The sequence below is a fragment of the Ciconia boyciana genome, chromosome 1, assembly GCF_034638445.1.
Source record: "Ciconia boyciana chromosome 1, ASM3463844v1, whole genome shotgun sequence".
Taxonomy (NCBI): Eukaryota; Metazoa; Chordata; class Aves; order Ciconiiformes; family Ciconiidae; genus Ciconia; species Ciconia boyciana.
This window is the reverse complement of record NC_132934.1, coordinates 75539076-75565969: the sequence shown is the minus strand read 5'-3', so window position 1 is coordinate 75565969 and position 26894 is coordinate 75539076. Positions and strand designations below refer to the sequence as shown.

Here is a 26894-nt window from a genome sequence, read left to right as displayed (position 1 = left end):
AATGCAATAGGGTAATTGACAATAAATTCCCAAGTTTTTAAATCAGAAAACACTTAAACTTTGATCAGCACATTCAGCGACCACGTTCATTAAACTTCCACAGGCTTAAAATCTATCAAAACATTCTGATCATTGTCATGATGCTGTGTTGACAGAATGCAGCTTATGATTTGGCCTCATAAAATGCCCACCAGCTACAACTTCCCTTTTTAGCAGCACCCACTTCAGGACACACATCTAGTACGGTATGGCACTGATAGGGAATAGAAGAGATAAGAACTGTAGAAGCATTAATAGTCCAGTGATCCTTCCTTCCTTCCTTCCTCCCTTTCTTTCTTCCATCCATTTGTCCATCATCACTGTGCTAGAAATGAACTATGACTGGGAGTGGAGGACTCATGTTCTGCATCTGTTGATCTATGCCAACATTCATAGACACTTTCTGGTGTTTACACACACAGGCTGCTAGTAGTTCTCTGTATCTTCAAGAGTGGCGTATGAAAATACACTGCAGTACATTAGAGCTCTAAGAAATAATTTTATCTCCAGTGTGCCTCACAGGGAGCAAGAAACCACTCCATCATTCCCTTCCTGTCCATTTCTGGTACAGAAGGCAGATCCAATATACCCTCCACACTTTTGCCCATCTGACTCAAACCACTGGACCTTGCTCTGTTCTTTGGAAAATTTATATACACAGGAGGCTCTGGAGATGCACTGATGCACAGGCTTATCACCCCAGGCATAAAGCATGTCATGTAGTTTCTACTTCTTTGCTCAAGTTTTGCAGACAGGGGAAATATATTGGATGAAATTTTACTGACATGTAAGGAAGGATGCTTTGCATTTACAGTCAATACGAGTGAGACTCCCATTTGGTTTGAAGCTGAAATTAGCCATTACTTTCTGCTGCATCAGGGCATGCCTCCAGAAGATAATTTTCATTAGCCTCAAGGTTTAACAAGCTGTGTTCATTTCCAAAGGACAGAAAGAAAAGCCCCTAAGGCAGGAGAACAAGTCCTTGATTTCTCTACACAGTATGGGGCATTTTACAACAATGCTTGTGCAGCTCCACCAGAGTTAAAAGGAGTTGGACCATGACAGGTTTCCAGATGCAATTGCTCATCCAAGGAAAGAGTGTAACCTTCAGCCTTCTTCAAATGAAAATTTGATAATACGATAGCAAAATTTCTCATGTCCACACTCAGATTCCATGCTTGCAAAGTGCAGCGTAGCTACAGATGAACACATTCTTAGGGCTGCAAACAGTGCAAGTAGCATGTTCAAAAGCTTCAGACTAACTTGAGAGTCTAAGTTGCATTTTCAAACACTATTTCAGTATTGGGAGTGAAGGCTAAAGAGATCTTTAATAATTCTAAAAATTTTAAAGGGTTTTAAAAGGCCACAGCTATACTGACTTTTAATGAGTCCCAGTTTTGAAAATTTTCACTCAAAAAACTCAACCTGGCAATGAAGACAGTTTAGAAGATCTTGACTACAGATAACCAATGAAAGGCAGATTGAAAAGGCACTATTCCCTCCTCTTCTGTAAAACCATAAGATTTCTTTCATGAAATGAAAATGTGAAACAGAAGAACAACAAATTTAGAAAAAAACATGAAGAATTGCAGTTGTGCTTACTGTTGTAACTCATCAAAAACTGCAGCTGGATTTAGAAAGGAAGATGGAACACTTTTATGACTAATCACTGACCAAATTTGGTTCCCTTAATAATAATTAAACTATTCTTCCATTGGCTTTAACTCTTCTAGTAAGCCAGTCCTGGGCTTTAGTCAGAACTAGGTCTGTAGAGAGGTGAATAGAGGTATCTTGCCTATGCGAGGAAGTGCTGTTTGTTTCGCTTGGTGCTGAGCACTGTGCAAGCACATAATTAAATACACTGAATTAAATACACTTTTTATATTTTTCCCGAGCACCCGTTGTTGATCATTGCCAAAGACAGAGTGCTGACGACGCTGAACAACAGTCTAACCCTGAACGAATAGCCATGCTGAAGATCTTCGAATTAGCCCTAAGCAAGTCAGAATACAGAGCTGACTCAAGGTTTCCTACAGTGTAGCCAAAGGTGATATTCTCCTTACCAAAGATGAGGAGACAGACTTTTTAGGCCACAGTAAGTATGCAGGGAGAGACCAAAGAGGAAAAACTGGGCTGCAGAGCCACACGAGGAGGGATTTGAATAGAGTTCTGTTGTCAAGGGATGGAAGAGATAAAAGCAGTTATTGCTGCAACTCAGAGAGGTTATCACATTCCATAGCAGCAGTTGCCCTCCTACACCTGCCAAGACCCCTTCCTTGGTAACACCGGCAGCAGCACAAAGCTGGGCTTCCTGGAACTGTCCATAGGTGAATTAAGCAGCAAAGCCAGATGGTTTTATCACCCTCAGCAGTCTGCTGCTGTAGGCGGCTGCCCGCTTCGCTGTAGGCTACACAGTCTAGTAGAGAGCCATGCAAATGTTAGTTCAGTCTCAGAATTAATGGTCTTAATCACCATGGTGCTGTTCCCAGGATAAGAAGCCCTGCTCACAGCAAGCTTGACATCGGTGCTGAGTTTTTGCAGTTGCCATACTTCAATTCCCAAGTTGGCTCATGCAGGACCATCTTAAGGACCCATGAGCCATAGGGCATAACAGCAGAGAAATGTCCACTAGTTTCTTAGCAAATCTTTATCTATGGGTGCCAAAGGAAGGGTTAGTCACTGGAAAGCAAAGGTCTCTTCTTCTCATATGGATTGCCAAGACCTTTTCTCTAAGCTCATGTTCAGGTTGGAATCTTTGGAGCTGAAGGCTTCTTTACAGGCAAATGGCTTTGTCCAGCAAACAGCAATGTCTGCAAAAAATGTCAGCAGTCCAACTGCTACGTTAAAACAATAAAATGCATAACCCAAATAGGAATATTTAGGAGAGAACAGATGTTGTTGTAGCAAGTTGTTTTGAAATTTGTTGGTCATCTGAAGTTATTGACCACTATTTCTCATCAGGTAGTAGCAGCCTTTCAGAGTAACTGTTGAGATCCTCATATACTCATTTAAGAAAACAACGTTATTCATAGTCATTACAAAAAATGGCTTTCCAAGAGATAATTTTCGCTTTCTGTTGAATATAGTAGGCCACCAAATTATGCTAGGGTGATTACACCAAAGTGAGTACATCACAATATATTTGCTTCACTACTAATTCTAGCAGGAATGTTATAGTTTATAATAATGTTGTCAAGCATACGAGGTTTAACCTAGCATTTCAGTCAGGGGAAATGCAGTGATGTGATAAAGATCATCTGATAACAAGCACGTGCTATCTGAGGGTACCAGCTACATTCAGCACCCCAATAGGGGTGCCAGGTACCAGGTAATTTTTTAACATTTGTAGGCTGGAAGGCCTTTGTCCTTCAAAGTTATGGACAAATTGCTCACCTTAACTTCAGCCTTTACAAACTCTAGAACTGGTCAGAAATTTTCAGAGGTGCGTTTTCTTTCTCCCTTTGAAAATGGCTTTTGCTGAGCAGTCAGCTACAAGCTAAAGTCACGAGCAAAACTTCACAGAGGAGGGGAATGGAAAGAACAATCAGGAGGACGGGCCCATGATGGTGCCAGTGGAAGGCAAGTTTCAGCTCTGCTTTACATAATTTGGGAATCTGATTCCCTGTTGGTTTACTTTAATGAGGATGTGAACTATCTGAACAGCAGTTCACCCTGCAATGAAATAGCTAAAAAAACTTGTGTCCTTTAAGCATTTAAATTTTCATGTTAAAATCCCCATCACTGGCAAGTTGAGACATTCTGGTTTTGGACTAAGGCGTATAGACATAGTCATAATATAATAAACAGAAGACAGTACAAAAGAGCTTCAGGAATAGATGCTCACTGTGAAGAAGAAAAAGGTTTTGTGAAGAAAAAAAAAATAGGACCAAGTTGTAAACATGAATATGATGTAGCATTGAAACTAAACACTTACAAATCTCATACATAATAAGCATAAATTAGGATTCTCAGGGCACTAAGCCAGTTTCTGAGATATATTTTCCATAAGCAATTGTGAAGAAGACAATGGGAAAATGGCAGATAATTTAAATTTCCTTAAAAAGAATGAGAACATCCTCACTGAGTGCAAAACTGTAAGAATTCTAGTTAAAGACATTTTAATTACCTTAGGGTCTTTTAAAGTGGACTTAAAAGTCTTCATATTCAAGAGTTTCATCTTACCTGGATTGTCACTCTGTTCGGCATGCTCTGCAAGATAGTTATGACTATAAAGAAAAGAGTATAAATATATTCCTCAGGTGGACCTTGTTTGGGGGAAATAAGAATATTTTGAAAAACATTTATTTCAGTATTTCTGTTGCCTATATTTAAAAAAAGATATAAATTAATAGCTGCACTTCCTAATTAAACTATATCAGCTTACAGAGCATACTTGGGTCTCAGTTCAGGTTTTTTTTTGGTCTTACATATAATGTGCATTATATGCCCATATATGCATATAAAAATATATTTAAAAATATAATTTAAATATATAAATATATTTGTATATTATATAAATGTATGTTTTTATAAAAATATAAAATTATATATTATATAAATAAATATATAAAATATATAAACATATAAAATTATTTTAAAATATATTTTAAATATATTTTAAAAATAAAAATATATTTATATATGCATATATACATAGATATGTGTACGCATTCAGATCCAGGATGGAGAAAGTACTCAGAGTTTTACAAAAGTAGTTAGTTCTTATCCTCTGAACAATTGTCATTACAGAAGCAAGAATTTGTCTTTCCTTCTTGAACTTCACAGAGAAAATTTTAACTAAGGACAAATTATGAATTTATAGGTTTGGATAAGCACAATGGAAGGCCTAACTCTGAGTTTTGCAACAGATTTTAGGTTGGTGCTCTGAATCTTTTTCCCTTCTAGGTGTAAACCTACTAGTTTGCTCTTCTTACCTTCCTAAAAGCACTGGACCTAACGCAATCTGTGTGATCTATAGTCTATGCATATTTACAAATAGTTCTGCTAAGGTAATGGCAAAAAGTGCTGCCCCTTTAAAATCTATTTCATCAAAAATGATCTTGTACAAAATATCATTTACCTTTTTATTTGTATTTAAGCTGTGACCACCTGTTCCAGATAGATCCCGCTTCCTTGCTAAGCACTGTCCCAGTTACCTTGGGCCTTAAGGTGATGAATTACCTCTGGTACTTGTCAGCATTTGCATCGCTAACTGCCATATACCAGCAGCCTGATCCAAACGTTATTGAAGTCAATGCAAAGAATCTCATTGACTTCGGTAGGTTTTTGGATCAGGCTCCAAACACAGAGAAAATCACAACAGCAGTGGTGTTAAACAGGCTATTGGCACTGAAAAGCATTTCACACAAACATCTGCAGTGGTCTCACACATCTAATACATTGCTTTTTTCTTTTTTGGTAAGCTTCTTAACACAATGCGATTTCAAACATCAGCCTGCTACACTGCCTGCTGTAAAACCTTCGACTTCACACGCCAAGACAGGACAGTTTAAAAAAAGAAACATAACCCTGTGAACAGCAGCAAAGAAAACAGCAGGAGGGGACGGTAAAGGCTGAGAATGCCTACGAATGGAAAAGGAAAAGGAAAAAGAGATTGGAGTTGTAATCCCAGGAAAGAAGAAGGAGCAGCCCTGTCCCACAGATATAAAGGGAAGGAGGAGGAGGTGGTTAGTGGGAGATAATGGGGGAGGGTCATCGCATGCCCCGTTTGGTTGCTGAATGTTAGATCAAACTCTGTAGCTTACCTTTGTAAACACAAAACCAAAATACCAACCCAAATTGTCACTCGGTTGTGCTATGTGATCAATATCATCCCGATGGCAGGATTTTCCTCTACTTAGTGAAGCCGCTCCAAGCCCTGGAGTGGATTATTTTTAGGCTGGTGATGGGAAGATCAGCTGCTGCCTCCTATCGAGTTTCCAAAGTGCACAAACTCTTCTTGTCTTTCTCATATGCTAAAGGGGGCAGGAAACTGGGAAGAGACAGGCAAGCAAAAAGCACCAATTTTTCACCTCCTGAAGCTACAGTCCCCTGGGATTTCTTCTGCTTGCTTTTATTTTCATTTTTCCCTGACTGGAGTAGTAAGATTCCACGAGGCTGCATTACAGCGCATGGACTATTAGCAGATGGTTATTCTGAAGTAATTGATTTAGACAAGGTAGTCTACTTTTGGCAGGCTTGGAGAGCTTCAGCTTTTGAATTCTTTTGAATAATCTTGGATAATTTGAATTTGACAACATAATTTTGCACATCTTCCATCATCTTGAGCAGAAGAGAAAAGAGAAGTCTACTCAGATATTTTACTTTACCCGAGATCCCTCCAGACTCTTCTGCTTAAAATACAGACCAAATCCCACTTTTTGATCACACAGATCTGTTTCTTTTGAAACAGATTTTTTAAAACTTTAGATAAAATTCAAAACCAATTTGATGCTCATACCAGGAATCTTGTTTTCAATACAACAGCCCTTATTTACAAGGGATAATATTTTTTGGCTGCAAAATACAGTGTATATGCTTATTTAGAGAGAAAGAAGTCCCGAGAGAGCCTACGCGCAGTCAGTTGGTTTGTTTGCTCATTTTCTTTCAGTGCCATTGAACCAAGATATACCAAGGTTCAGATTTTCCATCATGATAGTTTCACTTGAGCCCTACAACTCGAGGCCACAAATAGCAAAGATCCGGGACTTGGTGGTGCACCACAGGACACATGGTAGTGCAGGGTGGTTTTGAGCACAGCTCTTCAGTCATTAGGTACCAGAGCCGGAGGCCCTTGGGACAGAATTTGCTTAGACCTTGCAGAATCCAGGGGCTGTATCTCGATCACTAGAGAGCAAATGGTTTCTGACGGATTGCAGTCAAAGATGTTCGCATGCCATGAAAGGGATTGCAGTGAGCTCTGAGGTGAGAATGTAGTTGGATGGCTGAACCAAACACTGGCAGGACTCATCAAAATCTTGGCAAACCCAGCTTGCTCCTTTTTCTCTGATGTTTTTTACCTTATGACTGTAGGGGTAAGAAAGCGGAAACCTCAGATCTAGAAAAAATTAGCGCCTTTTGTTATCTCCCATTGACCTGAAACATCAACACAGCATTACACTGAGCAACTGAGACAGTCCTCAACAGGCCTCCACGGCACTTGAAATCTTTTACTTGCATGTACTTTTTTTTCTTTTTGCTTTTTTTCCTTCTCTTTCATGTATTAAATTTCAATGCTTTAGAAAAAAGATTGTGGATTGAAAGCTTCTGAGTTCTGCTATATATCTGTGTTTCATTAAAGAAGATAAAAAATAAAATCTTCAATCCATCCAATCATCATCTAAAATAGCATTGCCATGGGATATTTCTGACAACATATATAATTTCAGACAGAAGTGAGTAGCATTTATGGCCACAGGTTTCTTTACCAAAACATGAAAATTTGGTTCATTGTCATTCAGGTCTGTCATTTCTACCAAATTGTTTAAACAGGAAGGAACAAGAGAAGGTAAAATGAACGTGGAAGCAACCGGCATGTTTCATTTTGCTGTTTCTAAATGAAGTGCTTTCATTCCTCTACGTGACAAGCTAAAATGTTTTGAAATGCGTTTTTAAAAGGATTAAGATATACGAGAAGCTCTTAAAGGTCAGAACACATTCTGCTCTGATCTGAAATGATTTTTTGTATCTGGGCTTTTCAATTTGCCGGGGGGGAAAGAAAGAAGAAAGAAAAAAAAAGCAATAACGGGAATTCAAAATGTTTCAGGGTATGTTTGGACCTATAAGTGAACGGAAAAATCCACGGGCAAAAAGTCCTCAGGTATCCCCGTATTTCACCAAATTTCCCACGTCAGCCTCCAGAAGAGGAGCGCTCCGTTCCGACACCTCCCGAGGCCGGAGCTAGCTCGGGTGTACGCTGAGGTGCCAGCGGCGCGGAACCACCCCGGGTACCAGCACCGCCAGCCACGGGGCGGCGGCGGCCCCGGCCCGGAGGCAGCTGCTGGGAGGCGATGCCCAGCTGATGGGAGGCGACGCGGCCCCCGGCAGCGGGGAGGGACGCGCCCCCGCCGCCCGCCCAGACACCCGGCCCCGCCGCTGCCCCGCGGGGCACTCACCGCGGCGGCGGCGGCAACGGCGGCGGCGGGGCTCGCTGCCTCCTCGGGCAGGTGGCCCCGCGGCCCGGGAGGGGCGGGCGGCTCAGGGCGGCGCGGGGCACCCCCGCCTGCCCCCGGGGATGGGGGAGCGGGCGTACGTGGCCACGGCGGATTCAAGACAGAAGCTGCTTTACCTGACGGCTTGCAGGGGGGGAAAGTGCAGACAATTCTAAGCGGCCTTAACGAAACGGCAGAGTTTTGGCTCCTCGGTCCGAGGCAGGTGAAATCCGCGGCCCAGCCGGCAGTGATTTCCTCGCTGCTGGGGGCTTCCATCGGCTTGACCGGCTAAACCCAAAGGAACCTAAATGGTGGAGAAATAGCGGGAGTGGAAAAAGGTTTTAGTACATTAGGACTCACCAATGTGAGGAAAATGACCCGACGGCCGCTGCGGGTATGGATTAATTTGCCGTAGCTCTCAGCTGAGCACTCTCCATTTGAATTGTCTTGGTTTATTGAACTCACTAAACAGGAAAGGAAGGGTATCTGTACTCTGGGCAGCGTTCACATAACAAACTATTCTGGTTTCGGCTGACGACAGCTCGCTCTGCCATTTTCCATATTGCGGACCAGTCCTTAGGTCTCCCTCTGTGTGTACTTTATGGCACACCAACACTAGCAATCAAGTCACTGGACCATAACGAGCCACCATTCGTTAGCCAAACTCAGGTAGCTGCATGCAGGCTCCTAGTCTCTCCCATTTCTTCGGTGAAGAGCTGAAATCACCACCATTTCACCCATGCGTGCAGGTTGTTTTATTTGAACTGCTGACACTAAACTAGCTGTTTTGGAGAAAACCTCTCATGGATACTTTGCTGAGCAAGTGGGGATAAATTCCTTCACTTATTTTAAACCTATGTATATAATTTATACCAGGGCTTTATGCAAATATAGCAATATCTATCAAATGTTTGGAGTAAATTATATGTTATGCTCTATCAAGTCTTTATTTTACTTCTAAAAAAATTCTGTCACAGTGACAGAATCCCCATAGTGCTGTGTAAGAACTCATGCCATCATATAAAAAGATCAGATTAACACAGCTTCAGGATTAATTTTATCTACACTTACAACCGTATGTAAAAAAAGAAAGGCTTGCTGTATTTGTTTTAATTACACATTGCTCATTTTATCTGAAACAAAATGGATCTACCAAGAAAATGCAAATGAAGTAGCAAAAACTCCATTTTCTATTTTCATTTTTTTAATGTAATGGAAAATGCAGCCTGGTCTTTGAATAATTTCTCAGTCCCTTTTAAATATTTATTGTGATCAACCTTGGAAGGGGGAAGCAGTAGAAGCTTAGTATTATTTGAAATATTTTCCACGGTTTTTTTTTTTAAAGTTTATTATCCCTGGTTTCTATGGGGAAAACTGTTGTGGAAAATATATACAGCAAAAGTTCAACAGAGCAACCTAAGTAGAGAAGAACTCTATATGAAGAACTACAAGAAAACCCCAGACCTCAGCGCTGATCACTATAAAAGGTGTATAAAGCCACAGGACTTGAACGGGGATTTACAAACCTTCTGATCTTTGATGGACAACTGCGCGTAAGTGGCGCAATGGTGGAGTCAGAGGCACCGAACGCAATGATACGATTTGTCTTGGTAGCTCTTAATCTTGGCTGAATCTGTGTGCAAAGTTGCAGCTTAGATGCTACACACAATATAACTTTTCAGATCTCCAGTTTTATTTGTTCTGTTTGATAAAGGTTGTTTTTTTTAAAAAAATCAGTCACATTGGCAACAAAAGACATATGGTTGGATTACACTCTTTTTTTGCCTCAAAACCCCCACAAAACCTGAGAGCTGTTCTTTTAATATTGCAGGGCTTTTCAAGGCTGTCAAGAACAATGTAAGATTTGCACATCCTCTAAGCATAGAGGAGTTTGATCCTAAATATCATAGACTTTTTGTACCATAATTTAAATTCTACCAAACCCTTAGACCCACTTGTAGTATAAATGACGATGATATTGTGGATTTTGTGTGTGTGTCTGTGTGCGTGGAGCTGGAAGAAAGGGTTGTCTTTTTGTTTTTATCTGTGCTGTGTTGAATTTGTGTCCTCTAGGCTGACATTGCACAATTCAGACTCTTCTTGTGTGTTGCCCAGAAAATCTTCACTTATTTCTAAACCAGCAAACCTACCAGTCAGATTTTATCCTCTCTGCAAACAAGACAGGACTAAACTAGGAACAGGTTATTTTCTCCCATTGAACTCAACAAGGCACCTACATTGACTAGTCCCATTTACAAATTTTGGCTTTTAGATACTTAGTAGTCAGAAACAAAAAGATATTTAGGTGTCTAATTTCAGTGTGCATGCCTGAAAAGGGAGTTAGATACTGAACACAGAACACACCTCACCCAGGATAAGATGGCAGATATTTGGTTGCTTGTGTCTCAGCCCGTTGCCTAGGCTCCCTGTACAGCATTTGGAGAGAAAAATATATTTTCAGATGATAATTCTTTTCATCCTAAAGCAGTTATAGAAGACAGTGAGAACTCATTCCCCTCTGGATATGACTATCTCATCCCATGGAGAAGGAGAGAGTCTGTATGATTGTTACAGGCTTAAGTAATTCTCACACAGGTAGAATTAGGGAAGTGGACTCCTGCTGCTGTGCATGCTATGCTACATTTAGAAATGAACCTAAATCACTGGAGCATTTTTGAAAATTTTACCCTATATCTTTTTCATTTCTTTTTCTTTGAGGTATTGAAATAAGTTTTCAGCCTGAAATATTTTTGCATGTATCTACTTTACGTTATTGTGTACAGCAAGAGAATACGATAAAAGGATAATAATCATGACAAGTTTCTCATAGAAGGCATCCCCACCATTTTTACTAGACCTAGTAGAACCCACACAATCCTTCTCCCACATCCCTTACCATCTCTCCCTATAATTCCAGAAGTTGTCATACTTCAGCACTGCTATGTTCTATGCTGGGATAAACATATAGCGTAAGGAAAGAAGAATCATCAAAACTACAAGAAATCTCTTTTACAGGAAAAGATGAAATTCATTTGCCTATACTAACCCTGAAATCTGACATCCGCTGTATACAAAATACAGCATTTTTTTTGTTCTTATTTGCACCATACGTAATACATTCTTCAAAAAGCCACTACCATAAGAGGATGCATTCAATCCTTAAGAAGATCCATATCTTCTTTTTCAGACAAGATATGTAGTGCAGTCACCTTGCTTTCCAAAAAAACATTCAACCATAAAGGGGCCCACATCTGCCTCTTATCTAAATTCTCATACTCCAGTCTCTGAAGTTGCATATCGCAAAGCTGGAAGCTTTTTAACAAAGTCTGTGTTCAGGTTTCTGGGAACAAAAAAGACCTTCTATTAAAATTCACTTTCATAAAAAAGGCAAACCCCAAATATATTTAAAATCACTGTGGTCATGCTTTATGTTGTATTTCAGTTAATAATATGTCATCTGGGTAATTTAACTGCTGCAGTGTAAGTGTAGTAATTGAGGCTTTTTAATATGCACTACCCTGTTCTTTGTGTTATTAACTACCCCTGTATTTAGTGGGTCCTAAATATCCTGGATCTCTGATCTTTTCTTATTCTCTTCTTGCTGATGTCATCTGCAACCCTTGCTGGAAATCAGGAAATCGTAAGGTAAGTCTAAAGTCCATCTTACAGCACACAGAACTTTATTAAATCCCATGCTTACATGGATTAAAATCTGGAATAGAAGTTAGTCAGAAGGATTAAGACTAATTTAAAATAACTCTACTTCTTTACAGTAGGACCTGTCAATGTCACAGCAGTGGAAGGCAATGTCTTAGCAGAAGACACAAAAGCCCATTCATGAAAACAAATAAAATTATCCATCTAAATTATCCAGCAATCAACAGACTGCAGAATTATTACGTTACAAGGACTGGTGCCCCCGCAGACTCCTCAAAACACTTTCTGAAGCTCCTCTAGGATATATCTAAGGTACTTCTGTAATACTTCATCATGAGCCTGTGACAGCAGTCTGATAGCATGGTAAAAGGGTTCATATAAATAAAGAAAAAAATAGGATAAATTGTTACAATACAACTTGGTCTGGTTCCAAGACAGCAACAAGATAATACCATATGGTACAAAATGATAGAAAATAAAACAGTCTTTGGGGTGAAAATAACAGTCCTGTAGAACAGTAGTAGAAAAACACCACCCTGAAGTGTATAATGCTTCAAGGCAGACTCTTGGCAGACAATACAAGATTTATTAATATGACTTCAGGGAGATTTACATCATATTTGCTGTAATAAAGCAAATGGTCTGAGAAATGTAAAAGGGAATTAAACAGACTTTCATCAGTGTTCATTCTCTGTTTTACATCTTGTCCCTGTAGCAGTCATGGGCTTGATAGGGAGCACTATCTCATTTGAAGTGGACCAATAGATTCTTTTGTAACTTTGCATATGAAATGCTGACATGCTGAGGCAATCTGGACGTCATCGAACAAATAAGACCAGAATCACTCTAGCCAAATTTTCAGTTTGTGAATTGGTATGTAAATTGACTGCACATGATCCTGCATTCAGCTATTCTGATAAACTAATTTATCCCTCCTCCCAGTTATCTGAGGGATAGGAAGACCAAGCTAGTATATGTGCATGAGTGTGTGTTACGTGTTAAGTAATGTATTGCTTTTCACTCCAGCTGCAATTAAAAATGAACCCCATCGGTACAACACAGATCCAAATCTGGTCTGTAGACGTATCATCATCTAAGGGTGTTTTTTTATTTACAGTGAGACAGATTCTGTGAACCAACTTGCAGCAACTAACTGCTAGATGTGGCTGAGGGATGTCTGAGAGCAGTCGAATATAATTGGTTTTAGATTTGAAACATAAGGCAACAGCCATTAGTATAAGAATCATATACATACGACATGTTATGTCTGAACAGATGAAATGATATCTTCAGGAGGTCAAACTCCCATTTCCCTCTTCAGAAAATCCTAGATGGAAATATGAGTTCATGAATCCGGACTGCAATATGTCCAATACACAGTTCATATGTTGTATTGTGTCCTGAGCAGCTGATGTATATGTGCACTCTTATTTAGACTAAAAAAACCCCAAACTCACTTTATGTGTTGCTATGGCAATATTATGTTGTTGGAAAAAGTAGCTAATGATATTCTGAATCATGTTGTTCCACAGAACAAAGAAACTGTGAGAAAAAGTGAGGGGAAGAGAAAGGAGAGACACTTTAGAGGATGTTTCCAGGAACATTTGTGTCTGTGAAGAAAAATACAGGTGCACATTCCTTCTTACCTTCATTGAGCAGACCCTCTTGTAAGACAAGGTAGCTTAATTTGAACTGGATATTTGGCTAAAGTAACTCAAAAGGTGAGATCCAAGGCAAAAAGAGAGAGGAATCTGGTCACTTTCAGGAATGATGAAGAAGAGCAGGTCCATTGTGGAGCAGCCATGTTCTGAAGTTTCTCAGATTCATATGCTGCCTAATCCTTACCACTCAGCCCATGTAACTAGTGTTTAATTAAGCTGGTTCAATACCAGCTTATAGGAAAACCATGACTAGTAGAGTTGGTTGGAATTTTGCTTTGAGAAGCTTTTGTCTTACTCATTTGAAAAAAAAAGTTCAAAGTATTTTTGTAATGTTTTAAATTTTTACTTATGAAAAATACAACCTCTTTTTCTTATTTCTATCTTTTTCTCCCTCTTTTATTTCCTCCCCCTTTTTAGTAGCAAAACACAGAGGAAGAAGTTGGAAAATCTTTTTTTCTGGCATTTTGAGAGTCCTTAGTATCTCATATTTGTTGAGATGAAAATTATGATAAAATTGTGAAAAGTCTTATGCATGAAAAATTTATCTTTCTGATTCCTATGACATTTGTTTCAGCATTTTCAAAATGCAAAATACTAACTTTAGGCACTATATTTCGAAAATCTTAACTTACCTTCTTAAGAACTAGTGCTAACACTGTTAAGTATATTTCCACTGAAGCTGGGAGGAGATGCAGATTCCTGATACCCCTGAGAATCAAATTTTCTGAGGAAATTTCCAGAGCTAAAAAGAGAGAGATATATTAATTGAAGTAAAAGAAGATGGGGAATATATGGGATGATGTAGTTACTTAATGTACTAACACATTTTATTATGTCTGGGAGAACCCAATAAAATGGGATCCTGATAAATAAAACAGACTGAAATAAGATTGTATAATAGATAATATTCCCACGACATTCACCACAGTTTCTGGACATACTTTGAACAGTACAAAACAAGATTCTTGTTCAGAAAGCTTTCTCTCCTGCAAGTATGCGTGTCAGCTTTCATCACAAAAATTTACAGAGCTTGTAATAATGGCAGAATAGTTCCTTTATCAAAACATCCTCTGTTTCATTATCAGGTATCACCAATAAAAGTGTTCAATACAGCATCCATCATATTATGTAGATACCTACAACAACATTCTGCTGTAGTTCTTTTGTAGCAGGTATTGAGGTTGCTGGAATCTCAGAAGCTAAAACATTATGGTCATTCAATAAATAAAATACAAAAGCGTTAAGAGTGTCAAATGTATAAACTTTTGTGCACAGACAGAAGCCGATGAAGTCTCCCAAGAAAGGTGAGTTTGCCTACTGCTGCTGTATCTTCCTGCAAGTTCCTGGCATGTAACTGTTAATAATGATCCCGCTATAATTTTAAAACAATCTCCTTTTCATACATAGCTTGAAGCATTCAACACTGGTACTGAAACAAAGTGTACCAGTATTCAGGCATCTGCCATCTACGTATGGAGCTGTGGAAGAAAGGAGAGCGATACAGGGGAAAGTTCCTCCTCCCTATCAACAGCGCTTGCTATCAGACCAATAGGTGTCATTCCCTCTGAGCTCTAAGAAACACATCAATGAAGACAAAAAGTTCTTGGCTTGAGCTATAGAGTACTTGATTAGAGAAAATGGGAAGACAGGCAGGAGGAAAACTAGCCTGCAATGATATTTACATGAGCAATTTAGCCTAAAGACAAAAATGGCTGACAGAACAGTTGGATGCTTGTGGTCAGCGTGGCCATGGTCAGCACCAGGAGGAGCTCTGGCTCCAGAACAGTATCCCCTTGCAGCTGTCTCTGCACTTTCTGCCTGAGCACATATTAATCCAGCCTAAGAAAAATACTTATTTCCGTGTCAAAGATGTATTTTCAGGTAGTTTTCTCAGTTAGTGACAGCTAAAGGAGATGTAATGCATTTCAAACACTGTAGCAGGTAAGAGATTTAATTGGTGCCATTCACCTGACAGGTCCTTGCAAGTGCTGTGTTGTCAGTAGTTACTAATGTTTTCCAGGAGTCCTTTCCTTAGAGACAAGGCACAGGAGTGACATCTGATTTGCCTTGGACTTCCCAGGAAAGCTCGTTCCTGCGCTTGAAGAGAGATCTTTGTTTCAGATCACTTGGAACAAACAATTGTGAATCTCCTAAATGGTTTTAAGACATGGTATACAACACATGCCATATAATACATGCAAGTCGTAGCCCAAATACTTGAAAGCAGACCACTGTGTAGTACTGAAGGGTAGAACATTTAAAAGGCCAGCTCTGGACCAGGCTTGGACTGTGGTTTGGAATATGATTTGAGGTTACATGGTAGGACAGACTCAGATTTTAGTCCCACATTACCAAAACTTCCTGAACTGTTTTTAGAGATTTTATTGAAAAATGACAAAAACTTGCAAAGGCAAGGGTAAGGGTATCATAAGATGGAAGACAATAAGATGACTAGATAATGTTTGTCTGTATAAAGTAGAGGTTTCTGTGTCTTACTCTTTTCCAAGACACAGCAAGGAAAAAGTTCAGAGTACATGAGTCACCTAATGTCCCTTTAGTCACCTCTTGGCCATAATGGTGACCTCCGCTATCTGTTTCCCCTCAGGAGGCACTTCAATCAAAATTGCATGATTGAAGCTGATCACTACAAATCAGGGTTAAATCAATCAAAATTGCCTGACTGAAGCTCTTAAAAAAAAATCTAAAATAATTTTGTATTACCAATATTTTGAATGTTCTATGTCTTCATTCACAAAATAAAATAATTCTTTACTCCACAATCTGCATAGTACTACTTTTGGGGAGGGTTAATGAAAAATCAAAATTTATCACAAATGTTCTATGGCTGTATGTCTCTACAAATACATATTCAATGACTTGCCTTCCCAGCAGCAACTACGAGTGAAATGTGGCTCATGTGCTTGTATGCATAGTCGAAAACGACCATTCATTAACTTATTAGTTAGAGCGTGAGAACCATCTTTCAAAAATTTCCATTGTAGTGAAACAGGAAGATTGTACGTGCAGACCTGAGCTCTGTAATACTCTCAGCAGCTGCATTGAGGCAAGTGACCATACGGAAATGTGACACAAAATATCTCTGGGTCTGAGAAGACGGTTAGCTAAACACAGGGGCACGAGAGCAACAAGAACTTTCTGACTCTACTGGCTGTTGCTCAAGCGATGGGGAGTGGGAAGTAGATTTCCTAATAGTGTGAATTACAAAGGTAGTATCAGGAGACCCTGACCTCTGCCTTATCTTTTGCACAGTCTTCTGTGATTCACATGCTCATAGAGAAGTTATTAAGAGGACTATTTATCTGACCCCGCAAAATTATGTTCAGGCTGCGCATGTGCTTTCTATCTAGCTCCACGGGTCATCAGCCAGCAATGAGATTGGAAATAGGAACCGTTCCAAACACCACCACTTTACTGTACTTGTTTCTCATCCAGCTTGAGGCCTAGACAGAGGGAGGGTGTTTACATTGAAAGGAAGAGGAGCAACATGCATGCACAACAGATCGGTTTCACTTAAAGGGAAACTACTATCTGCTCTATACCTGTAAGTCTTGCTCTGTAAGGAATAGGAATTCCAATTCAACGTGACCGTAAAAGAAGAAAAAAATACAGTTATTAGAAACTGTAAGCAGTAATAGCGTAACTGCATCTGCAGAAGCTATTTCATGTGCAATAATCATAGACAACTGTCTGGAAATCTGTCTACAGTAAAAATAGCTGGTGATTTTTCTGAGCTCTCCACGGATGCATTTCAACATCATTGTTAGAGTAAGAAGGGTAATTTAAGCAGAGTTCTTATTGCACCTCTGACAAGGATTTTCTCAGTTGATTATTACTTGCTTCTGTACCACATGGTGTTAACGCTGCTGTAACAATGGCACTAGATGGCACTGTTTCCAGCAGCTGCCAAAGTGGCATGCGAATACTACTTTGGGCTACTAATTCTGAGCTACGCAGGGTTATACCAGGTTATGTTACAGTAGCAGTTTCAGAAGACATAGCAGACTATGAGCTGTATGAATCTATAACTAAATCTGTTCCTTCAGATAGAGGAAGGTAAAAATTACTTTAGAGTAGGTACAAATAAAGCAAGCTCTGTTCTGACCAGCCTGGCTGAACTGAGAGCTTTGGCTGGAACTCAGGAAAAAAAGGAGAGTTTGTGACCGTTGGAAGAAGGGGCAGGCCATTCAGGAGGACTGCAAGGATGTCGTGAGGTTATGCAGGGAGAAAATTAGAAGGGCCAAAGCCCAACTAGAACTTAATCTGGCTACTGCTGTAAAAGACAATAAAAAATGTTTCTATAAATGCATTAACAACAAAAGGAGGGCTAAGGAGAATCTCCATCCTTGATTGGACACAGGGGGAAACACAGTGACAAAGGATGAGGAAAAGGCTGAGGTACTCAATGCCTTCTTTGCCCCAGTCTTTAATAGTAAGACCAGTTGTTCTCTGGGTACCTAGCACCCCGAGCTGGAAGACAGGGATGGGGAGCAGAATGAAGCCCCCATAGTCCAAGGGGAAACGGTTAGTGACCTGCTACACCACTTAGACACACACAAGTCTATGGAGCCAGATGGGATCCACCCAAGGGCACTGAGGGAGCTGGCAGAAGTGCTCACCAAGGCACTTTCAATCCTTTACCAGCAGTCCTGGCTAACCGGGGAGGTCCCAGACGACTGGGGGTTAGCAAATGTGGTGCCCATCTACAAGAAGGGCCAGAAGGAGGATCCGGGGAACTAGAGGCCTGTCAGTCTGACCTCGGTGCTGGGGAAGGTTATGGAGCAGATCATCTTGAGTGCCATCACGCGGCACATACAGCACAACCAGGTGATCAGGCCCAGTCAGCATAGGCTTATGAAAGGCAGGTCCTGCTTGACCAACCTGATCTCCTTCTGTGACAAGGTGACCTGCTTAGTGGATGAGGGAAAGGCTGTGGGTGTTGTCTGCCTGGACTTTAGTAAAGCCTTTGGCACCCTTTCCCACAGCATTCTCCTGGAGAAACTGGCTGCTCATGGCTTGGATGGGTGTACACTTTGCTGGGTAAAAACCTGGCTGGACGGCCGGGCCCAAAGAGCTGTGGTGAACGGAGTTAAATCCAGTTGGCGGCCGGTCACAAGTGGTGTTCCCCAGGGCTCAGTACTGGGGCCAGTTCTGTTTAATATCTTTATCAATGATCTGGACGAGGGGATGGAGTGCACCCTCAGTAAGTTTGGAGATGACACCAAGTTGTGCGGGAGTGTTGATCTGCTTGAGGGGAGGAAGGCTCTACAGAGGGACCTGGACAGGCTGCATCGATGGGCTGGGGCCAATTGTATGAGGTTCAACAAGGCCAAGTGTCGGGTCCTGCACTTGGGTCACAGCAACCCCATGCAACGCTACAGGCTTGGGGAAGAGTGGCTGGAAAGCTGCCTGGTGGAAAAGGACCTGGTGGTATTGGTGGACAGCTGGCTGAGTATGAGCCAGCAGTGTGCCCAGGTGGACAAGAAGGCCAATGGCATCCTGGCTTGTATCAGAAACAGTGTGGCCAGCAGGACTAGGAAAGTGATTGTCCCCCTGTACTCGGCACTGGTGAGGCCGCACCTCGAATACTGTGTTCAGTTTTGGGCCCCTCACTCCAAGAGAGACATTGAGGTGCTGGAGCGTGTCCAGAGAAGGGCAACAAAGCTGGTGAAGGGTCTAGAGCACAAGTCTTGTGAGGAGCAGCTGAGGGAACTGGGGTTGTTTAGCCTGGAGAAAAGGAGGCTGAGGGGAGACCTTATCGCTCTCTACAACTACCTGAAAGGAGGTTGTAGAGAGGTGGGGGTCGGTCTCTTCTCCCAAGTAACAAGTGATAGGAGAAGAGATGACCTCAAGTTGCACCAGGGGAGGTTTAGACTGGATATTAGGGAAAATTTCTTCACCGAAAGGGTTGTGAAGCATTGGAACAGGAGGCCCAGGGAAGTGGTTGAGTCGCCATCCATGGAGGCATTTAAAAGACGTGTGGATATGGTGCTTAGGGACATGGTTTAGTGGTGGACTTGGAAGTGCTAGGCTAATGGTTGGACTTGATGATATTAAAGGTCTTTTCCAACCTATAGGATTCTGTGATTCTATGATTAGGCCACAATTTCAAATTGTGGATTTCTCCTCTGCTGAGAAGCAACATGCAAAGTCTTGCACTTGGCAGACCAAAAACATTAGCAGCAGTCAGGGATGTTCAGTGTCAGGCAAAAAGGAGGCACTATATACAGATTCTTGTGCTTCAACTGAAATAATTTGTTAATGTGTAAAATAAACGTGCATTTCATAAATAGTTTTGACATATTTTGTGGGCAAACAGTGGCAGCAGATTGAGGATGTTTATGGACTCAGGCAGATAAACTGTTTAATGACCCAGTGTGCAGATAAAATGAGCTGGCTGCTAAAGTTGTAGAGATTTGTAACAAAAAAATATTAAAGAGTGTTATGAACACGATATGAATGGAAAAATATGTGTGTGAAAGCACCAGATGAAACAGCAGAACACGGGGTAAAAGAACAGCCTGGACTGATAACGAAGAACACCATTCCCTTAACACTGTTCCCAGAACATTGTTCTCAGCAGTAAAATTGAGTAGTGTGATGTTTAGGTCAAGCCCAAAAGGCCTGCACTCAAGCCCACAAGGTCTGCACTCTCCTAAGACCGCAGGACAAGATGACTTGTCAGCAGAAGTTGCTGCATCCTCACAACAGGATGATGGCAACAAGACTGCAGCATATGACATACAGCATTTCTTTTCCCATTGGCCTGTAGGAAAAACAGACGTACATTTCAAAGAAAGAAGAAAAACTGGGCAGAAGCAGCAACGTTGCCTAAAATTTATGGAGGGTGAAGCAAGCAAGATCCCAAAACAAAGGACAAGCATTGATTCCTAAAGGGTATCAAAGATCTGTCAAAAACCAAGTTCATAGTTGTGAATCAAGAAGAACCCCAGAAAAATTATGAACACTTGACAGACAGAGTCCTTTGCTACCTATGTTGCACTCAAGTGGTCTTTGCCAGGGAGACACAGGTAGGTGCTTGTAACGATGTGATATGTAACTATGTGAGTGAGTGAAATATTAGAGGGAATGTTAGTGCATAGCAACCACTTACATCGAGATTTTGTAAATAAATAAAAAGTTCCCTTTCTCTAAGATCTAGCACTGATTTTTGTTATGGTGAATTTTCCTTTTTTTTTATATTCCCATGCTCCTTGACTCCCTCACCTCCTTTAATTCCTCTCTGTTGTAATCTTCTCTGAGACTTGTGTATGATAGCAGGTTTGGGGTTCTCCTCTCTCTTTTTTCTTGGTTAGATTGCTTCCTTGCAAGCCATGATTTTAATAAAATAAAAAGAAAAGGGGGCTGGAATGGACCTAAAAAGATTGTTTAGGTCACCCAACGGTACCTAGAACAAATCCTAATGCCATGTCAGTGTCAGCTGCCAATGACAGAGATGTCACAGCCTCCCTAAACAATGTATATCGTGTAATTGCCCTTTTGATTACCATTTCTAATAGCTAGCCTGAATATCCTGTGATGCAACGCAAGCTTGTAACTTCTTGTCCTAAGCACACTGACATGACAAAGATTTTTTTTCTTGCAGCAATCTTTTACTTGTGTGAGGATTACTATCATGTCCCCTCTCAGTTTCTCCTTTTGATTAAAGAGCTCCATTTCCCTCAACGTTTCTTCACAGTTTCAGCCTAAGAAGGAATTTTTGGCAGGATTTTTGGTCCTTTGCTTTACCAGCTGGCAACAACTATCTCACATTTCTGGGGCTCAGCTAGCCTCCTATAGGCTAGTTGATGGAGGGAAGATGTAAGAACAATAGGCTAGAAAAAAATCACCTGGGCATGAGTGTGATAGAGGGTTAGTAAAAAAAATCGCAAAATGCCGACCCATGATATTTCCTGACACTGTAACAAGACATATGAGTTGGAATAAAAAGAGTGAAAGTCACCAGCTACAGGAAGAAAATATCATTTATGTACTAAGTCCTTTAAGAAGGAGGGAACTTTTGAGGAAGGTTTTAGGGAGGATCACAACTAAATCACACTACAGAAGAAAATTTAAAAAACAACAATCAAGGTAACAAAGGTCTTTGCAAGTCTGAACTAGGGGGAAATGTCTTTCTGCTTGCACATCTGGCTATAAGCTTAACTTTGCCTATGTAATCATAATACACTAACCTGGCATCTGAAAAAGCTGAGTATCATGGAATAACTAGCACCACTAAAACTCATTTTGCAGCTGGAGACAGCTGCTTACCTGTCCAGAGGGCAAGTCAAAGTTTGGGTGCCTTCAACTGTTCTCTAAAGGTACCTTCTGAAGGATACATGAACGTATGCTTCCTTTTTGGCTATACAAAGAACCTGAGGTTTTCAGGCTTCCAGCTTATTGCCTCATTTAGATGCCTGAAATTAGGTAGGATGAATGTAAGTAATCGTATAAAAAATGATACATAAGTGTAAATGTTTGCAACATTGATTTGATTTACAAAGTTATTTGGATTCTTTTATGGCAAAAATTAAATATAAATCAGTGCTGTTATTACAAGAATTAATAATTATTTTATAGCCAGACAGGTAATGTCAACACCATTTGTCAAATAATGTAATAGTCTTAGTAATAATAATAAAGACTTCACTTCAGCCATTTGAAATTACTCTTAAATATACATATTTCAGTTCTCTCTGATTTCTTCCATGTACATGAGATGGCCAGAGGGAAAACAATCCATCCAGCAGGCACTGACTTGAACACGGTGCATTTCAGTACGCTGCAGCAGTTTGCTCCATTTCATTTCTGCAGAAAGTCCAAGTAATACATCAAGTCAAGTGTAAGCTTTAAGCAATCATATTCTTTCCTGTCTGCTTTTAAGAACTCTCAGGCCCTTGAACACTTCCTTGGCCTTTTTTATAAACATTAACCTTTATTCATCTGACTCTCATGTATGGACAGACTATATTAGCCCAAGACTTGCATGAAGCTTCCAATAACAAGAACAGGTGATTTGCTTGACTTTCTCAGACCCATTCCTTATTTCCTTTACACTGGTTTGACTCCAGCGTAACTCCACAGATTTCACTGGAGCTATCCATGGTTCAGTGCCAGGAAAGGAGATCTGGATCTCTGAACTTTCCTGTTGCTGCAGAGAGGCCCAGAAAGAGTAACTTCCAGTTTACCCAGATGTATTGCATCCCTGAATCTCTACCAGAGGTTTCCATTACATGCTTCCATTGAGTCTTTCTTACCTGTTTCTATAGTACCCATGAAGTTAGATATGTCCTAGAAAAAGACAGGACCCTGCAACTGGACCCACCTGCACGGTTACTTCTGGAAGCCTACTGATATAAACTGAGCTAGACTTCATACACACAAAGTTAAATCCTGGCCCCAGTTAGGTCAACAGCAGTTTTACCATTGTTTTTTAAGGTGTCGGGCTTTCATCAACACACCACAAGGCTTTGCTCATGAAGTCCAATGTGAGCTTCAAAGAATCACTATTATATACTTTTCCTGTCTTAAAGCCTAAGCACAGTGTTGTGACCAGTGTGAATGTCAGAAAGGGCAGAGCAGATTGCAAGACTGGCAATTTGGAAGATGAAAGGGGAGGGTAGATTTCATGACTGGCAATTTAGAGGGTGTTAGTTTGAAAGCAGACCCCAGCTGTCACTACTAGTGAGGTTTCTTGTTCAGCTATGCCTGATACACATTAATAGCAGTGACACACTGCATAACAAAACATTTCTCTAATTAATAGCCCAAGTTCCACGATGTGCTCTCTGTTAGTAGATTATAACCTTTGAACAGCGATCACAGTAACACCCCAGCACAGACCTACTGAATGCCTCCAGTTTTGTTCATTTGCTCTTACACGCAGACTTGAATGAATGGAATTCTTGAGAGAAACTACAATGTGATACCTTATAGCAACTGAACAGTGGCCAGAAAGGAAATTCACAGATTTTATTATCCCCAATGGAATCCTATGGCATGGAACGTGATTTTAAAATAGATTTATTCCCACTGATTTTACTAGTATACTGGTATTTCCCTGAAATGAGCCAGTTTGGCCTTACTTGTTCAGGGACAGCAGGGCACAGTAGGACTAGGGGCAGGCAGGCTGTACAGTCACAAGACCTTGACCACATTATGTGATGTGGGAATGTGTGCTGCACTAGCTAGTGGTGACGCAAGAGCTGGAACCCTTTCCTCCATGCTGGGAAACCTGTGCCTGCAGGCCACTTCATGATTACATAAAACAGGGTACGTGTTCTAAAGAAGCGGAAAGCATTATATTCTTTGTTTTGTTCTCCGCTGCTCTATTATTAGAATAGCAAATGTTCTTATCTCACTGAGTGCTGTTACCCACACAGTCCCTTCAGGAGAAAGACGTCAGTACAAATATGGAAGAAACGAGTCAGAATGTATTTAGGTGAGTAATATGAACTCAAACTAGCTCAGAGCTGAGTTTCATCCTTGGATACTGAAGCAGCTGGCTGACAAAATCTCAGAACCAGGTAGAGTTACCGAGACTAGAAAGCATAAAATGCCCCCTATGTTAAAAACAGGGGGAAAGGAAAAGCCTGGGAATAATCCACTATGTCTGCTTTAGCAAGTAGTGTGACACAGTAACAGTTTATGTGCTTTGAGATTCAGTTCAGAAGTGCACTCTTGATCTGAACTAAAATTTGGATACAGATGCATTTGAACCATTAGTTGAACACTTGAACCTGGGAAAAAAAAATGCTGGAACAAATAATCAACAAGTTTTGGTAAGCACATAAAAGAAATCAAAGCAATTATTAGCAGTCAATAATAACTTACCTAGAACAAGTCAAATCAGTGTGATTTCAACCTGCAAAACTGGGCCTGTGGCTAGAGGAAGATGGAGTAGATACCATGTATCTTAAGCTTAGTAAAACTCTTGACAAGGTCTCACATAGTTTTCACGTAAATAAACTAGAGGAATGTGGTTTACACAAAAATATTTTAATGTGGGGACAGATTTACTTGCTGTAGGAATAAATGCAAGATACTGCGTTTGGGCAGATACAGCCAGATGCAAAGACAGAGGTTGGAAGTTTCTGGCTATGTACCAGCTCTTGCAGAAACAAATCTTAGGTCATAGTGAACCACTGGTTGAATTATGTCAATATTGTGCAAGAAAAGGTAAATTATAGAGAAATGTATAAATGAGGGTACAACCTTCAAGGTATGTGAAGTAGTAATCCTTCTGCTTTGCTCACTTGCAATATTCCGGTTAATTTTGAGTACTACATTAGTAGCAGTGCAGAGGAGAATAATGGTGATGATTGGAAGTCTGGAAGATTTGAACTAGGAGAAAGACTGAACAAATGTGTACGATCCTGAAAAGGAAAAGTCTAAGAGTTGAGATGGTGCCTGTTTTCAAATACGCACATGCTGAAGAAAGACAGGAAATAAATAATCTATTCTCTAGATCTGTTTTGGATAAGACAGGAATTAATGGACTGACTTACATTGCAGAAAAGAAGATTCAGTAAAGATTAGGAAAAGCTTTGCTACTATTATAAGAATCTCTAGATTGCCTGGACAGATTATGCAGTCAACATTACTGATAGTCTTTAGGACTCGGTTAGATACATGTCTATGAAGAAGGACAAAGGTATTTAAGACACTTGCTTGAGGACCATTTCAGCCCTATGAGTGAAAGATTCGTTTTTGATGTGAAGAGAAAAAAAAGATTAAATGGGGTTTAATTATGCACAGACTTGTAAAAAAATCCTTACTGGATGAACCCCACCTAGAAGATCTATGATGTATGCCAGATATTCTAATGCCATTTCTTTTCTCTGTAAATGAAAGTTGAATCCAGACTCAGCTCCCTGCTTGGTGTATTCCTGGACTATGAGAAAGTACTGAACTGAATTATGTAGATGAAATATTATTATTGATCAATTTTCACAATGTGATGAACCAAAATACAGTGGTTTTTAACCCATTGCTACTTAACATGTAGGTATTTTGAATATTGTAACAATTATCTAAGAAAGTCTGAAAAAGGTTTAATACAGAATATGATTTCTCATTCTTCAGTTGTTAAAGCCTTGTATATTTTCTTTGTAATGTAATACGATACATGGGTGCCATCTCTGGCTTTAAAGGAATTTCTCAGAGAACTGCACAAAGTCATATGATTTAGAGTAAAAGCCAGTTCATAAAACTGACCTCAAAAGGACTTGCATCTTTCTTCTCAACAAAAAGGACATTTGTTTGCATTAGAAGTACACCCTGTAGCTGTTGTGTTTGTTCAGAAGTTTGGCAGGCATTTGATATTCCTTTTTGTTATATCTATGTCTAAAAGGGTTGACGGGTAAGATCTAGCAAACTAGTGGTGCCAGATTACAAAGTTAGCACTGACAGCACTTTTCTTTAGTGTGTCAGTGCTAACTGACTAAACCCTCCTGGAGATTCCTGCCTGTACAGCAGAGTTGGCAGCTCTCAACAAGACCACCAGAATTTGCACTGAAGTTGATCGTGTTCAGGCACACATTTTGTTGAACTCGGTCTGTTGTGGGCACAGCAACCTGTGACAGAAGCATAGTGCTAAACAGGTAGGAACTTAGACGTGACAAAGGCTTGAAACTCTACAGTTAAAAAAAATTCCAAATTAAGCGTATGGAAAGTGGCCTGCAGGAAATACGGTACTTAGGAGCTTACAGCTACTAGTGTCAATCTCATCTAAAAAAAAAGAGGCCTGAAAGGTGCTGCCTTGATCGGAATAGTAGAAGAGCAAGCTGTTAATCTCCGCTGGGTTTCTTTGAACAGAAGTCCACTTCAGAAAGAAAAAACAACCCCCCCCAATGATTATTCTTCTTAAATGCCTGCCTACAGCTGAATATAACTGGGAGCGTTTTCTTTGGCAGTGGTGGATGAGGTCCTTCTGCTCCACAATACATCTTAAATAACCTGAGGAGAACTTCAGTGAACTGCATAACGTTTCCATTATGGACTGAGACCCTGAGTCTCCAGGAGCGACTTTATGATGCTGCTCAGCAGCCTCTACTTTCCATTTTCCAAATTCCATTAAAACCCAAATTCCTGTGCAGCCTTACGTTGGTAGTGTATTACTTTATTTATCCATCCGGTTTCTATAGGTAAGTTCGTGTAACTTAACATCGGGTGTTTTTATGCTTTAATACACTTTTTAGAAGGTGGAAAAGAGAAGGGAGGGGTGAGGGAAGGTTTCCTTTCCCACACAAGAAGGCTCCGGTGTGACTACTCTGCCCTCTGCCGGGAGTCCTCACACGGGAAGGGCATGACGCAGGAGAAACCACTGAAGTCAGGATTTGTGCTGGGGCATGTCGAAAAACTGCTGAAT

The 26894-nt window shown here is 40.4% G+C and overlaps 1 protein-coding gene across 10 annotated transcripts in view; it reads right to left on the bottom strand.

Moving 5' to 3' along the window:
* Positions 1-26894, bottom strand: part of ABCC9 (ATP binding cassette subfamily C member 9) — a 97878-nt gene that overhangs the window by 70199 nt on the left and 785 nt on the right. For 5 of the 10 annotated variants that reach the window (XM_072875113.1, XM_072875171.1, XM_072875180.1 and 2 more), the window contains exons 2-6: positions 15476-15599; positions 14140-14249; positions 8327-8493; positions 5805-7065; positions 4222-4265 (exon numbers count right to left, since the gene is read on the bottom strand). The gene's annotated coding sequence lies outside the window, so the exon portion shown is untranslated. Of the gene's footprint in view, positions 1-4221; positions 4305-5804; positions 7066-8326; positions 8494-14139; positions 14250-15475; positions 15605-26894 lie in introns of all 10 variants that reach the window. The other 5 variants (XM_072875124.1, XM_072875145.1, XM_072875134.1 and 2 more) reach the window with 4 other exon arrangements.